Genomic DNA, 17,044 nt, shown 5'->3' on the forward strand with positions numbered 1-17,044 from the left:
ATAACAGTATTGAAGACTACTTAAATAAAATGCATTTAAATATCAGTTTTTACTCTGTATCTCCAAATCATGTCTTATTAAGATAATATTTAGATGCTTAGTTTTATGATCAAAGCTCTGTAGTTTTAACTGTGGGGGGCAAAACATAATGCAATGCAATACAATGATGATTGAATGAAAAAGAGGTGACTGGGGAATTTAAACTCTTCACATCTGGCAACTGCAAACATGAAAGCTTGTAGACGTAGAGGCTTGTTAAAAACAGTAATATTTTGTCTCCTTTTTTGACAAAAACAAAGAGATTTTGGTAAAGTTTTTATTTTTTAAACTACATTTTAGTCTCTTCTTTTTTTGTCAATGATATTTCCTTTTTTGTAGGCTTTTAAAAAAAATATTAATGATAAATCAGAGGGCAGAAGAGGCATGTATTAGGTTTTTCAGCAAAGTTGATTGGCTCAGCTGATCCTGCAGCCACTGAGATTGCTTGCTCAACATTTAAATAGTCTGGTTCAATGTTTGCTACAGGCTTGTTCTGCAGCAGTTATCAGAGATCCTCTGAAACCCTCCACCTCCCCCAGCTCCACTTGCATAGATCTGCTATGAGATTTATGTATGACTATTCATTTACATGTGCACAGAGAGGAAGTCAGCCTTAAGGCCGTTCACACCAAGAACGATAACTATAAAGATAACTATATCTGAGTCCACACCAACGAACGATAACAGCTTGCGCGCTGCGGTTACAAAGTGTGTATATCATTGAACATTTTTGCTGTTCTTGTTGTATTTACATGGCTTTAACCAGCAGATGTCCTCAGCATGCTATGTTTCGAGTGAATAGCTAGTGTAATCGATCTAATCTAACAGTGAATTTAGCTGACATGGTCAATATAGTGGAATAAAACAACACCTAGCCTTTTTCACTGCAACCTCAAAGGAAGCAAGACAATATTGTCGAAACTAATGCTAAATACCTGAGGTAATTTTATTTTACACTGTTTAGCCTAGCATATATGAGCTGGCATTCGGACATAAACAAGGAAACCTGCACTGAGTTCACTACGTATGACAACAGTTCAAATTGTTAAATAAAGTCGTTATTTTTGTTTTGTTTTTGCGCACAAAAGTATTCTCGTCGCTTCATAACATTAAGGTCGAACCACTGCAGTCACGTTGCCTATTTTAACCATGTTTTTAACTACCTTTCTGGATGTCAAAAGGTGCAATAATGTCACTGCCCATGTGTGGATCTGATACCCTCGGATTTCATCAAAAATATCTTAATTTGAGTTCCAAAGATGCACGAAGGTCTTACGGGTTTGGAATGGCATGACGGTGAGTACTTAATGACAGAAATTTCATTTTTGGGTGAACTAGCCCTTTAATAATACTCACTATTTATTCCGAGGATATAACCAAATGTTTTCCATATATATATTTTCTTTAAAGTATCCTTGAAAAGGGGGTTTTACTTGTCAAACAGCTAGTGATTTTTTTTTTTTTTGGATCTCAGCGATTAACTTCTCCGCAATGTCTTCTGCCATGCCCGAGCCCTTAAACTCAAATGGATTCTGATTGGCTGTCAGTGTTCTATCATTCAACAGATAGAAAAAAAAAAACGTTCTGAAAGTGATCCCAAAGATATCGTTCCTCTATATCGTTATTGTTATAGTTATGGTGTTGACTCTTCTATTCTTTCATATTTAGAATGATGTTTTGAACTATATTTTTAATTGTTATCTTTATACTTATTGTTGGTGTGAACGGGCCTTTACATCTTACATTCTCACAGCAGCGTGTCTGTGAGTCTTTTGGCAGTAGCAGTAGCAGCAATAATCAACAGCAGCATTGCAGATCTAGTCTGCCAAGACCAAATACATTAACATTGCCATATTTATTAACATGCTAAAACTATTTTGAGAGTTGCTGTGATTGAAAATGCCTGCACAGACACTATATACTGTATATTATGTACAGTATATAGACATTTCAACATTTATACGAGGCAGGACCGCACAGGTCTCATCAAGTCTTATTCCACATGCTCTAAACTATGTGACCTATAAGTTCTTGTCACTCCACTTGCATCACAACACCATCTGTAAGATCTAGACAATATTACACATCCACCTATCTAGTTATACTATACGCCACACATTCAATGGTTAAATCCGTTTATGTTTTGTTTAATTAAAGCGAGAAGATGATATTACCTTGGGATATGATCCAGCTTAGCAAACAGTAAGAATTAACATATTAACTCAGGAAGGAACTTATAACTCAGGAAGGAATGCAGGCTACATAGCTCCCGAGACCTGTCTGGTAACATGTTTGTGGGGTTGAACAACTCTTAAGGGGATGTTTACATTAAATAAGCATTTGCAAAATAGCATGAAGCAGAGTGAAATGAAAAGCATTTGTTGAGTGAGAATCTAGCCACTGCTGTTCTTAAGGCCATGTAAGGAAATGGAGGCAGGGTAACACACCACTGACTGGCTTAATTGTCTTCCTGCTGTTGGTATTTCATCTGGGTTAAAGTTGAAAGCTATCATGAACTGGTTGGAATTTCAGCTTCGCTCTTATCCGACGACCCTAATCCCTCCCTACAGGAACTGCATCCGTATAGTAGTTGGGGTGAGGTGGAAACACCTGTACAGGTAACACTGATTATGGTCATAATCAGCAAAAGGCATTTGAGAGGAAGATATGGAAGAGAGTAGGACAAGGGTGGTATGACCGAACAGCGGTGGAAATTGTGAAATGAGATTTTGCAATACCGTTCATACTGTATTAGAAAAGTCAACAATATTTATATATATATATATATATATATATATATTATATATATATATATATATATATATAATATATATATATATATATATATATATATATATTATATATATATATATATATAATATATAATATATATATATATATATATTATATATATATATATATATATATATATATATATTTACAAGGTGGCTAATCAAAACCGTTTTTGTTGTTGTTGTTTTTTTCCCCCCCTGTTTTAAAGGGTTAGTTGACCCCAAAATGAAAATAATGTCATTTATTACTCACCTCATTCCGTTCCACACCCGTAAGACCTTCGTTAATCTTCGGAACACAAATTAAGATATTTTTGTAGAAATCCAATGGCTCAGTGAGGCCTCCATAGCCAGCAATGACATTTCCTCTCTCAAGATCCATTAATGTACTAAAAACAAATTTAAATCAGTTCATGTGAGTACAGCGGTTCAATATTAATATTATAAAGCACCGAGAATATTTTTGGTGCGCCAAAAAAACAAAATAATGACTTATTTAGTGATGGCCGATTTCAAAACACTGCTTCAGGAAGCTTTGGAGCGTTATGAATCAGCATGTCGAATCATGATTCGGATCACGTGTCAAACCGCCAAACTGCTGAAATCATGTGACTTTGGCGCTCCGAACCACTGATTCAACACGCTGATTCATTATGCTCCGAAGCTTCAGGAAGCAGTGTTTTGAAATCGGCCATCACTATATAAGTCGTTATTTTGTTTTTGTTTGGCGCACCAAAAATATTCTTGTCGCTTATTAATATTAATATTGAACCACTGTACTCACATGAACTGATTTAAATATGTTTTTAGTACCTTTATGGATCTTGAGAGAGGAAATGTCATTGCTCCCTATGCAGGCCTCACTGAGCCATCGGATTTCAACAAAATATCTCAATTTGCGTTCCGAAGATTTACGAAGGTCTTATGGGTGTGGAACGGCATGAGGGTGAGTAATAAATGACAGAATTTTCATTTTTGGGTGAACTAACCCTTTAAATCATTTGTGTTTTACCACCAAATACTATTTTACCAAAGGCTTCATGAACTTTATCTATTTTAGTTTAGGTATGCAATTTCTTTGGTTTGGGTACATAAGGCGGGCGGGGCGGGTGGTTTGGGTCGCAAGTTAACAGGTTTGTTTTTAACTTTGTAATATTTTATAATATGCATAAGTATATAATATTTATAATATTACTTTTTCTGTTATTATAAATTATATTTAAATAGAATTAATTATATATATTTATACTACGGGGCTGTCGAATGCTTCAATCTGACTGGTTGATGAACGTTCTAAGGTGTGCAATTATTTTCAGTGAAACGCATGGCCATAGTAGTTCTTGGCAGGTCTTGACCGCATTACAGTTCCATATCACTTCGCCAAATGATTTCAGTTATTTTAAAATGTCCTTACAGCCTACAACAGCAAAAGAACCAAACCTCACAATGACACTGACCAAGCAAATAAATATAGTAAACAATAGGATAAAAATGACAAATTATTGCCATGTTTTTGCCACAAAATTACAATTTATTATGTACAGAAAGTGCATACTCCCACTCTCCCACTCAAACGTACACACATACAGTACAGACACACACTCACCATGTTTAATCACCATATTTATAATGAAATTTAAAAATGATATTAATCATATCCTATAATAATTTCTGTTTTTTTTTTAAATATATTTTTATATTAACATTTTAATGACAGTGTATTTATTGAACAAAAATGAATTATTTTATTTATCAAAATAAACAGAAAATAGTACAAACTTTGCTAAAGTGATTCTTTTGAACAAGTATTAACCTAGACATTATTAAAAACATATTATTTTAGCTAAAGTATTATCAATACTGTGTGCCTTTTGCCACATGCTGGGGAGCTTTTTGTACCATGTGTGGGGTAAAAGGCCCCGCTCGCCACCTCATAAAGTTATTAGATTTTTAAACAAAATGAACCACAAAATTTGTTGCTCCATCCATGTTCAGTACAAACATATATATATTTTTCTGCAATCATACACTTTGAGAGTAGTGAAAAGCAAATTTTTTCTTAAGGTGTGCCTTTAGCCCCGTTGTACCCTACCATAGTTTAACAACTTAAAAGCTACATGACATTTATCACTAGCGAGGTAATAACAGCGCTGTTCTTGGAGCAGATAAACATAGTTAAGCTATTAGTAGATGCTGTTGTCGAACATTGTTGAGAATCAGACTCAGGTAATTCACATACACTTAATCTCTCTCTCTAACTGCATTAATAACTGCATTTTTCTGCAATCAGTGGCTGAAGCCTCCATTACTAGCTCTAAAATGACATTTTGGAATTAGCAACGGAGGCTTGGGATTAGATGCGTAAGAAATTGGTCCTACACACGAGCGTTTTAAGGACAAAAACCTGACAAATGTCTTGAAATACATCATCTGAACAATGTTTTGAGGTGTGGTAAATGTTGCATAAGCAGAATTATTGACCCCAGGCCATTGAATTATTGAAAAATAATGCACACCCGAGGTGGTAATATCTAGCGAAAACACATAATACAATATTGACTATTAGCCAGAACATTTTGGTCATACTGCCTACCCCTAGGGGAGAGGCTGCTTCTATGCTCAGGTCCAGGTGTATCATGGAGTATCAGTATGAGAGATTCATAAATCAAACTAATTAGCTGATTAAACAACATACTAATGTGTTTCAGAGAATATTACTAATCCGCCTCCTTATCTTTTCCTACCATCACTGCCAACAGAGAGGATGCAGCAAAACATACACACACTTGCATTTTTCCTTTTAAATAATGCAAATGTTTGTCTCACTACACATTTGGCACCATTAACAACACATAAAATGAGATCAATTCAATCCACCACATCCTCTTGAACTATTAAGTCTATATAATGTATCAAAATGTTAATAATAGGTTGATTGGAATATTGTCACATGTAATTGTGATGTTATTCAACATTGCTGGCACTGAGCTACCTACAAGAATAATGAAAATTTGGTAAGGCCGCTTGGATTATTTTTAACAGATGTCACTAACTACAAAATGAACCTCTCAGGGGAAAAACTCTAATTCATTCAGCTTCAAAACGTAGAACACACTAAATTATTTCCATCTGTGGATTAATATCTTCTGATGTTCAGCCATTCCCATCAGTCTTCTTTATGCGTTTGGGTGGCAATACCTAAGCTGTGTTTGTGAGAGGTCGGTATTTCTCAGTATTTCGAATAAGAGCTCAACATTTATGGTGATTACTTTTACTATGTCAGGCTTTATCAGTTATTTAGCTCTAAATAGAAGCAGAATATATGAATATTTACAATGTGCATTTTGGGAATATAAACATAGCTCAACAATAAAGATGACAGGGGTGGATTAAGAGAGTTTCGGCCAGTTGACAGATGTGTGGTGTTCAATAAATCTCACATTTGTTGATCTCGTATACATGATGTACTATGCGTTATCAAGGTAACATTATCAGATTGATTTGATTTGAGAGTAATGTGATTTTATCAGTAATGTTTTGCATCATACATATGTCCTTACTGTCCAACAACCTTGTTTATAATTTTGTCATTATTTCTATAATTACTGCTATAGAATTTCCAGTTATTAAAAATAACTATATTTAATGAAGAATGTAAAAATGTCTTGCATATATAAAAATTAGGGACGCACCGATCATGATTTTTCATGGCCGATTCCAATTTAAGAATTTTTACAAGCAACTGGGCCAATTCCGATACCGGTCACCGCTTTTTCTTTTTTTTTTTTTTTTTTTCCAAGCAAATTTATTAGTTGTTTATTTGCTCTATTACAGGCCAAACTGACCTTAAAGAAAAAATATCTGTAGCCATTTGAAATTAGAAGCAACCACTGCATTTTAATCATGATCCAAAAAAAAAAAAAAAAAAAAAAAGGTTACACACATGTAAATGTAACATGAATAGTTGTTTTTGATTTCAAGATTTAAAGCAAAGACAGCATGGTCTGACTTTAACTTTGTGAAATTATGCTACATAAAACATACCTGCATGTAACAGCAGACAGACTGAATGAAAATGTAAATTCACTCTCTGTCAGTAGGTGGCGCTTATGGAACAACATCAATATAGCTTTTCCTTGGTTACAGCTATACACAAAGCAGCACTGTGCTTATAAACACTACTTTTAATAGGCGTTATATCGGAAAAAGAGGGGGAAAAATGCCATCAAAACTTTTCTGAAGATATAGATCCCTTCAAAGATACAGATTCATATAAACCCTCACCTAAGTTGAATATTTATATTTTTCTTCCAAAATTTCGAGCATCACAAACAGTGATCTTGCTGTGTCTGTATAGTATTTTCTGTGCTGGCACGTCAGTGCTCTCCTTGCCTCTTTTCGTCCATCTTCAGTACGTCACGTTTCTGGCCCGTGTTAACGTCATGTTTACAGACTTCGTAATATTTCCACATAAATTACATTTAAAAAAAAAAAAAAAAACATCCAGTTGCCAATCCTGTGTTTGTAGCAAAAACAGTCCGATTCCGATTTATACCCGGTCGACCAGTGCATCTCTAATAAAAATACATTGCTAAAAATCTATTTTATCTTTTTTTCTGTGGTAGGGCCACTGAAAATGTGAAACCAACAGAAAAAAAAATGAATTGAGCCCTGAAGAATTATATTGTTTTGCACATTTAAATTATTCATACTTCTATGTTGGAAATTCAAAATGACCAAAAGAAAGCCTTACAGATACATAGCACATCAAGCTGTTAAAAGAGCAGATTTTTTTTAACTTGTGTAAAATGTAGGCGGCAACAGTTTAATTAACAAGGTTCAGCACATGAACACAGCAAAGAGACTGTCGTTAACCTCCCTGTCTGTGTGCGTCCCATGCTGCGAGCTCCTCAGGAAGTCTCCACATTCATGTCTAATCCACTTATAAACTAAACAGAGAGGAAGTTTCTCTCTCACACACATACACACACAAACCTACAGGCTATGGAAGTTCAAACACACTGTACTTAATGCAATCTTATTTAAGAGTGGTTATGCACATATGGGTCATATTGTACACGCTCAACAAAGGGCAAAAACCACACACTTTCAAACAGACAACTGACTTCATGTGTATGAAAAATAATGTATGTTCCTCTTTAGAGAGGTGGACTAGTGACTTTCCTTTTCATAATGAAGCTTATTAGACACCTGGAGAGGGGCACAAGAGATATTCACACTAACATTACCCTGGGCGGTAACATTTGAGCTTTTTAAATGAAGCATATGACATTTAAAATATGGATCTGGGGATTTATAATCACAAGGCCAGTTAAAATTTAGAGTGAGCAATTCATATCAGCACCACAATGTGGATAGCAAACCAGCGTGAAATCTCGGCTTTCCATGACACAAATAGCTCAGGGCTGACAGAGCTGCCACAACCGCCATAGATCATGCACACACAGGCAAAAAACTACGCATTTTACATTTGAAAACAAACTTTTGTCACCCATAGAACGCCACACTCAACATTCAATGCCCATATGGAGATTACTTTCTCGATCTGGCAAGCTCTAATCTGATTGGCTGACTTTACGCAAGATCTGGATGTTTTTTTCCACCTGGAAACTAAATAATGTTTACAAGGAACAGAATGATACAGCAAACTCCTTAAAGAATTAAATAATCACTGGATTTGTCAAAGGTTGGCAAGTTAGTGACCAGTGTAATTTTAGTATCATTGAGATATCATTACAGTTTTTATATATATATATATATATATATATTTATTTATTTATTTATTTATTTATTTTTAAGTTTTAGTAATTTTTTGTTTTTGTCATTTTTATTGTCAAATATTCTACTTATTATTTTTGGACAGGCAGAAGTCAGATTACATTTTCAACCATTTTCTCTTGTGTTTTCCATTTGGCTGTTGACAGTTGTATAACCAATTTCAGATACTCTCGTCCCTAAACATCACTTAAAGGTAGGGTAGGCAATTTCGGAGAGGCTAGCAATAGCAAGCTAGCTTTGAGCATGTGATCCCACCGTCCCTTCAGAGCGCTCTCCAAAGCCACGCCTTACAGATTCTGCAAAGTGTCACGAGATGAGAGACTGCATTAAATGACCTCATGTCTCAAAGCACATAATATTACAATAATAATGAACGTAAACAACTTACAGAGCTTGGACCACCTGACTGCTGCAGATTCATTTCGGCATTGATAGTGTTGACAAAGAAATGCATAAATCTGAGCCTGAGGACGTGAACAGCTCCGGGTAGAACTTCATGGTTTGCCATCTCATAATTACAGTTATGACATGGCATGAACACAGCATAAGCTCATTGTTTTTATTCAGGAGGAACTGTAAAACGTGGCCGTTGTTTGTTTGCGGCGCTCAGTGACTGTGTCTACAACTCTCCATGGCTTCACGGAACTTGCTGATGCCGTGTGATGTCTGCGTGAACAGGTTGCTCAGGTATGGAAATGCATAGGTTGACAGGCAGGAGACATCCACATAAGATATATGTACATGTTTTAATATTTAGACCACTCTTATTATTGATTGCTATCAGGATATGAAGAGAGTTTCAACCAGTATAACAAAAAGTGTTGGTCACTTCTTGTCTAAAGCCCGGGACATTCTTTGTCAGAATAAGTTGCAATGAGGACCATATCTTTTGTTGTTTAGTCACAGATCCTGCTATGTGAGACTAGCCTGTCCTAAAACTCTCAAATAAACATTTGTTAATGCTACAATGTGGGAGGGAAGTGTCAAGCAACGGGACACTTACTTTTCCCCTTGCTCTATTTACCTAATGTCCCAAATTAACAGGCTGTAGGAAAACCTGAGCAGCTTTGCAGTGAAGGAGAGCAAAAGAAACCGAGGAATGGGGGTGAGATTCAGTCTATGTGCTCTGTACATACAGTGTAGGGATCATTTTTTTTCTTCCAGGAAACCATTCATTGATGCAAGAGTGGTATATTGCAGAGGTTAGAAAAATCAATGGTGTGTATAGAAGGTCTGAGCATACAAACCTGTGTCAAAAGCCAGAAACACTCTTGCACATGTGTATGCTGCACTGCTGCATACTTTTAAGAAATGAGGGCCCCAGGACAGTACGTACTGTACTTTTCCTTCTGAATGCCTTGTAATTTTTAACGTTTTACTCATGTGGGGGGATGGTACAAAGGTTTGGCCTGCCACTGCAGTGTAAGGGTTCTTAAGCAAGTGAGTGATCCAGGACGCATACAAGAATAGTATAGGTATAGTGCACGGACAACAAAACCCTGGTGGATTAGAAACTTCTACATGAAGAGGAGGATGAAAAAAGCAGCGGGATGAATCCAATGTTCCTGCACAAGAAAAAACAACCATGTTTTATGCTGTTGTTTCAACAAAGCAACCAGTCTATCAGCAGTGGTGTAAATATTGGATCTGACAGAGAATTTATGTAATTAAGATTCTTTACTAAATTATGCAGTTAATTATAATTATTTGATATTTGGTCAAAATCAGTTAAATTTGGTTATTTTGGTGGAATTCATAATTTTATTCATACTTCATAATTATTTTATTACTAGACTCAAGACAAAATTACATTAAGAATCTGAATTCAAGATTCACGCAAACATTATCTGTTGTGTATTAAGAGAATGTTTGGTTAACTGTTGGGAAAAAAGATCTGATGTGTAACATTATATTAGATCCGTTTGGTACAGTAGGTTTTAATATATTGGCTGTCTGTTTCATTAATGTTAAACAATTGTGGAATCATGGGAAAAAAAGTTGAATATATATATTTTTCCTATAGATTTGGGTTTTGACTTGGTTTGCACCAAATTTGGTGGTATTACCAGGGATTTTAAGGTATGGTTGCTAGGTGATTTTGTTTTGGAACCTTCAAAAAACTTTAACTCGATTTTTCTCAAAATTGACTTTGCTGACTCTATCGACTTCAAACAGGTGTAGCTTAGTCATTTTTTAATCGGATTACAACAAATCATACATCATTTTGAAGGTTTTGTAATAGAAAATGTGAACAATAACATATTTTTGAAAATTTGCTTATTGTGATTGATTTTGCCGTCACGGGTGAAACCATTAATTGTGGTTTTAAATGACTCTTTATTGTCTGAATATGACCAACACTTCATGTTTTCGAATATTTATTACACTTAATTTCCTTACAAAATAAATATCTTAACAAAAAAAAATGATTTTTTTTTAGTTTCTTTTGCTTTTGGCACCAATATTATATGTAACATTTATCGAAATAAATTTATCGTTTTAATGCCCAGCCTTAATATATATGTCAGCCGTGACTTATTCACGATACAGCACTAGCCTCGAGTACCTTATTGCTTTTATAAAACAGTTACCACACAATACAAATATTAAAGCCAAAAATATGTATCAGTTCAACTTTCATGAATTAAACTTTCGCCTTCCTTCCGCCTGAAAAAATAGTTTCTGACCGTGAACAGCAACAGAAGTTACATTTTCATGCCATTAGATGGCGGCAAAGACTGTCTTTATGAGTGAGTCAGTCAGTAGCAAAGACTTTTACATTGAAAAGACAGAATTGTTGTGAACACGGAACAAGACGCAACTGACAAATGCTTTGACTAGCGCTGTCAGTCACGGGAAAACCCCTTAACTGTTAAAAGGACAAGATTATACATCGGACATTTAAACAGATTTTATATTATGAACATAGGACTGAACTGGAGGAAAATGCTAAATCTGAATGCAGGTAATAAACTCGCTCACTCGATCTCTTTCTCATAATACTCTTCTACATAATACAGTAAGCTTCAATAAACAATATCAATTGAGAACATACAGTTTACGTTGCTAAGGGTGGTTGCTAATGGTGTTGCACCGAACTCTTAAGTCATGTAATCTCAGAACTCTGTGACCTCTGGTCATCTCAGAGAGGAACTGTGGATTTACTGACACTCCACTTTGTTTTCACTGTGTACAAACTAGGCAATTTCTTGAGATCTTATCCAATGAGACCACTCTCATTTTGAAAAGAGGCAGCTCAAGGAAAGAGAGAGGGAGTCACGGAAAAGCAATATCCCGCAAAGATCTCACTGCTTACTTCACTTCCCCGCAGCGTGCTTGAAGTTCATCAGGCCTTGGTGGCGTCGCAGCAGGTGTAATTTATGAGGTGTTAAGAACGTTAGACTGTAACTGAAAAATATACTGTAAACTCTAGCTCCCCCAACACCCCTCTAACCCCAAAGCGTGAAGCCCTATAACACAGGTACAGGGCCTCATACTCACTGAGAGTCCGCCAAAGAAAATGCATATCACATTTGGCTCTGGTTTATTTTCTGCAACACCAATTTCAGAATTTCAAAGAAAATAGAAAGAGAACACCACCATAGCTGTTTGGCAGCACATGTTTTAGATACTGATGTCCCAAACAGACTTTTCTAACTAGTTTAACCAGAATGTTCCCTGATTAACCAGCTTCACCACTTCTGGGATAGGGTTAGGGTTAGCCCATATACCAGACTATTAGCACCAAAACAGCATAAACCAACAAGGTAAATCATTCTGACCTAAGCTAGTGTTTTATGCAGGGAAAGTTCTGGAAACTTCACGGCTACCCATTAACTTTGCATCTGTATGCTACCCTGCCTTTCTAAATGTGTGCCTTGTTTTCTACAGTGATTTTTCACTTTAACCAAAACAGTTCGCTTGGATTGTTTGGTTTTACACTAAAAACTGGGGCATGTAGCATGAACCAGCATATGTGAGCAGTCAACAAACCATTAGTGTAGACTGGATTGTGAGAAAGCTGTAAAATCAAACTCAGTACCGATTTATATACACAACCTACATACTGTACACACAAATAAATACATATACACTACCATTCAAAAGTTAGTAAGATTTTATGTTTTGAAAGACATCTCTTATGTTCACCAAGGTTGCATTTATTTGATCAAATATTGAGTAAAATTGTAATAAAAAAAATAAATTGTATTTTAAAATGATCCTGTGGCAGCAAAGCTGATTGTGGTGGCAGCCATTACTCCAGCCTTCAGTGCCACATAATCCTTCGGAAATCATTCTAATATGCTGATTTTGTGCTCAAGAAACATTTCTTGTTATAATCAATGTTGAAAATAGTTGTGCTGCTTAACAATTTTGTGGAAACTGTTATGTATTTTTTCAGGTGCTGTCTCCAACATCTGTGCAACAGCAAACAGCTGGTATTATCTAGTCTGCCATTTTTTTCTAAAGCCCTCAGACTAGGGCCTGGATTACACTGCAATTATGCTTCATCTACAGCAGCTGCCTGTGGGACAGTAGAGAGAGGGAGAAAAAGGAGTACTGCTTTCATTTGTGACACAGCTAAGCTTCAGTAGAGGACAATCTTGCTGCAAACAGGTGTAGAAAACACCTCCTAATCCAAATGATATCATAATTGTTTTTCAGCATGAGACCCCAGCACAGGACATCTGTCATACTAGGATAACCTGCATCTCACATACACTACATGAATACAAAGCAAAGTTTGCAAGTCTAGACTCAAATGGTGTTGAATTCCATTTGGAGGTATTATAAACTCTTGTCGCTGGGAAGGGGCACATTTTTCAGCCAGACATACAGTAGGCTGGAATTCCGAGAATGTGTGTCTCCTATTTCCTTCTTAAGAATGGCTAGACTACATGCCATTTATACCATGGCTTTTGAAAACCAGTCCATCTCTCAATAAAAAAATAAAAAAATAAATACAAAATCACAAGAGTACATTTTTCCAGAAGCAATCACATTGACCCTATTTGGTAGCCAAGTTGAGCCAAGGAAGACTCACAGAAGCAGACTACCATGTTACTCAGGGACACGTGACCTGTTACATGAAAAATTATTTGTCATTCTGAACCAGAAAGCACATTTCGAGATTAATGTGTGATTTATGTTTCCTGTGATTTTCAGCAGTTATTACTCCAGTCCTGATCTTTCAGAATTCATTCTAATACGTTAATTTGGTAAGCAAAAAACATTTCTTATCATCACAATTGAAATGGTTGTGCCAATTAATAATATATTTTTTTTCCTTTGATAAATATAGTGTATTTTTTTTTGTAGATTTTGCACTTTTTTGATGAATATAAAGTTAAAAAGAACAGGATTTTTTTTTAACATTATAAATGTCTTTACTGTCACTTATGATCAATTTAACGTATCCTTGCTGAATAAAGGTATTCATTTCCTTCAAAGAAATCTTACTGACACCAAACTTTTGAAATGTAGTCTGCATTATAAAATTAAGACATAAATAACCAATTAGGTAAAAATAAAACCCATTTATAATATTGTGAATATATTTAACAACATATATACATATATACATATATATATATATATATATATATATATATATATGTGAACAATATAATGTTCATATGAGTAAGCATCAGAAATGAACACTGAATGACTTTCATGGGGTAAATGGAATGAATTTTCTTTTATTAAAAACAACAAAAACCAAAAACAGACAAAAGTGGCCCATAGCAACTTTTGGCTCTTTTTGATGGAGCGTGTCACATACTGCATAGTCAGCTACTGTACAAGAGGGAAGGCCACAGAACCTACCAGTGTCCTGTTGTGCTTTGTTTCTGGTTAATGATTTCCCCAGGCCTGGGTTCGCTGGAACTGTAGGCCGTCGTCCTGTGAGAAATCAAAAGAGGCTTGTTCAGAGGGGTTCAAATGCAGTATATGGAAAACAAACAGGCAAGGCCACACAGCAAAAAGGCTAACAAAGAAAAGCAACCACCCTAGGCTTCTCTTCTTCTTCCCCACTACTTAGTCTTGATGGTAAATTAATCTCCCTCATCCCTATACCATCCCTGCAGCAAATAGGCTGTTTACAGGAAAAACACGGATAGCCGTTTGTTAAAAACTGCTGCACCCATTTCTAAAAACACTATGTTCTCCTTTTTAAGTGCGGGTTGGTACATCTTCTGCTACTGTCATCTTGTTGAATTCCAGTGTCTGCAACAGGTATTAACATGTACATTCCTGAAATGTTTAAAATCAATGGATCATTGTCATCACAAAATTATAAGGCAACAGTAACAACCTGAAGCTACAAAAAATTTGCCCTCATTCCTCATAAACATCTTTTTTTTTTTCTTCTTCCTTTTTTTGGTGGACTAGTAACGCTATAGGCAGCAAGTCTAAACCTCTGGGGTTAATCTTGTTATGTAATCTGATTTCAACAAGATCGTTTTTTTTTGGGGGGGGGGGGGGGGGGGGGGGGGGGGGGTCGTAATGTTTCAATTTAAAGGAGGATGGATGAACTCGGATGTCACGCGGACTAAAGACAAAAAGGGAAAATCTGGGCTTGGGGAGTATGTAAATAGCAGTGGAGGCGCAGGACTTGAAGACAGGCTTTTGACATGCCAAATTTGTGCCTGATTAGCTCAGGTCAGAGATCAGACTATCTGTTTGCTCAATGTAGTTACTCCAAACTCCCACACTTGAAGAGGCAAGTGCAGTATGACTGAAAACACTTGATCCCATACAAACAATACAGTAATACTGTGCATAAAAAAAAAAAAAAAAAAGGATACTTTAAAAGCAGCTTTGCAGACAGCAGAGTTAGGCTGCTGGGAAAAAAAACAGAGCAGCAGTTAGCTCAATAAATAAGTAAATAAATAAACAAACAAACAAACACACACACGCACGCACAGACATACATATATACACACAAATTGTCAGTATTGCCAAGCCCGTGGCTTTCCCGCAGAATTAGGTTATTTTTAAGTTGTTGCAGCGGGTAATTTTTTTTTTTTCTCGTGGGTTGATTTCCACCCCTGTACGTATGATTTCAGCATACCAACACACTCAGAACACCCCCCTAGACTTACAAATTCCGTGGAGAATTTGTCCACTCAATGGAGAAAATCGCATTGGGCTGTTTTTGGGATACTTTTGACTGGCCATTGGGCTACTTTTGCTGCACAGACCTGGCAACCTGTGTGTGTACAAAGCTTTTTTTAAAATAGTGAGTGCATTTGGCCAATCAGCGTACACTAACATCACTGGTAGTTCCTATTGTGCTGGGTTAGACCCTACTCTTAAGTAGGAACTAATTTATTTCCCCTAGGCTTCCCCTAGGACTAAAATCATTCTTAGTTCATGTGGTGCAAACATGCCAAAAAGCAGGTACTTCCATCATTAGTTCTAGGAACTTTATAAAAGGTTCCTCTGGTGCGAAAGCACCTTTAGATAGGAGAGTCTTCAAATATTGTCTCAGACAAAGGGGGCCACAACCTCAAAAAGGTCAAGAACCACTAGTTTAGAGTATCGGTGCATGCGGCCTTTCCTTTCCAATTAACATTCAACTTCTCATCAATGTACTTTCCATTTCATTTCTTTTGTTCACATTTATGAAAAAAACAAAAACATTTGTATAAACAGTTGCATATACCTGCTCTTAAAGCAAAGCTGGTAAACTGGTTTTTATGTGGGTGTGAAACGTACTTCAAAGTCATTGTGGTTCTTTTTTTCGAGTCTGCTGTCAGCTGAATGGCAATCACATAAATGGATGTCTTTGTGTACGATATAAAACATGAACGATTTTTTCAATGGCCAGCAAACAGCAAACTGGTCTGCTGCCGACACTGTACGAATGTATGAATGAAAACACATTTCAGCGACTACAGCTGAATGATTCATTGAATGTATGAATTGATGACAGAAGTGTGGTACTTTGTCTATCCAGCAGTGTAGATGCCAGATTCAGAGAAAGTTTAGCTTCCTCTGGGGAGAGCAGGAAGGAAAACGCAAGGGCTCTTTCTTTAAAAAGCTTCGTCTCAAATTGCCAATAGAGACCTTGTTTTAATTACAGCTCTGGCATGGATGCTCACTAGATATAGATAACAGATCTAAAGCCACTGAGTTGAAAGCCAACAGTATTAGCTCTCTGATCGCTGAAATAAATCCTCATGCTGTCTCCATCAGGGGGTAATGTGTATATTTATCTCACATCCAAATTCGTCCTATCCTGCAATGTCCAGGTACGAGATCTGAGACAGTCCACTGTGCCTTCATTTTTTTTTTTAGTTAGTTACGTAGTTTTTTGTAGAGAGAGATTTTCCAATTCTTGGACTTTTCTCACATTTGAATGTGGGCAAATTTCATAAAAAAGCAACATTTTGACCAAAAAGCTGAGAAAA

General features: G+C 36.1%; 1 protein-coding gene across 3 annotated transcripts in view; it reads right to left on the bottom strand.

Annotated features, from left to right (window-relative positions):
* Positions 1–17,044, bottom strand: part of thrab (thyroid hormone receptor alpha b) — a 152,091-nt gene that overhangs the window by 76,768 nt on the left and 58,279 nt on the right. For all 3 annotated transcript variants that reach the window (XM_051914948.1, XM_051914949.1, XM_051914947.1), the window contains one exon: positions 14,457–14,531. The gene's annotated coding sequence lies outside the window, so the exon portion shown is untranslated. The remainder of the gene's footprint in view (positions 1–14,456; positions 14,532–17,044) is intronic.

This window comes from Ctenopharyngodon idella, chromosome 12 (genome assembly GCF_019924925.1).
Source record: "Ctenopharyngodon idella isolate HZGC_01 chromosome 12, HZGC01, whole genome shotgun sequence".
NCBI classification, from domain to species: Eukaryota; Metazoa; Chordata; class Actinopteri; order Cypriniformes; family Xenocyprididae; genus Ctenopharyngodon; species Ctenopharyngodon idella.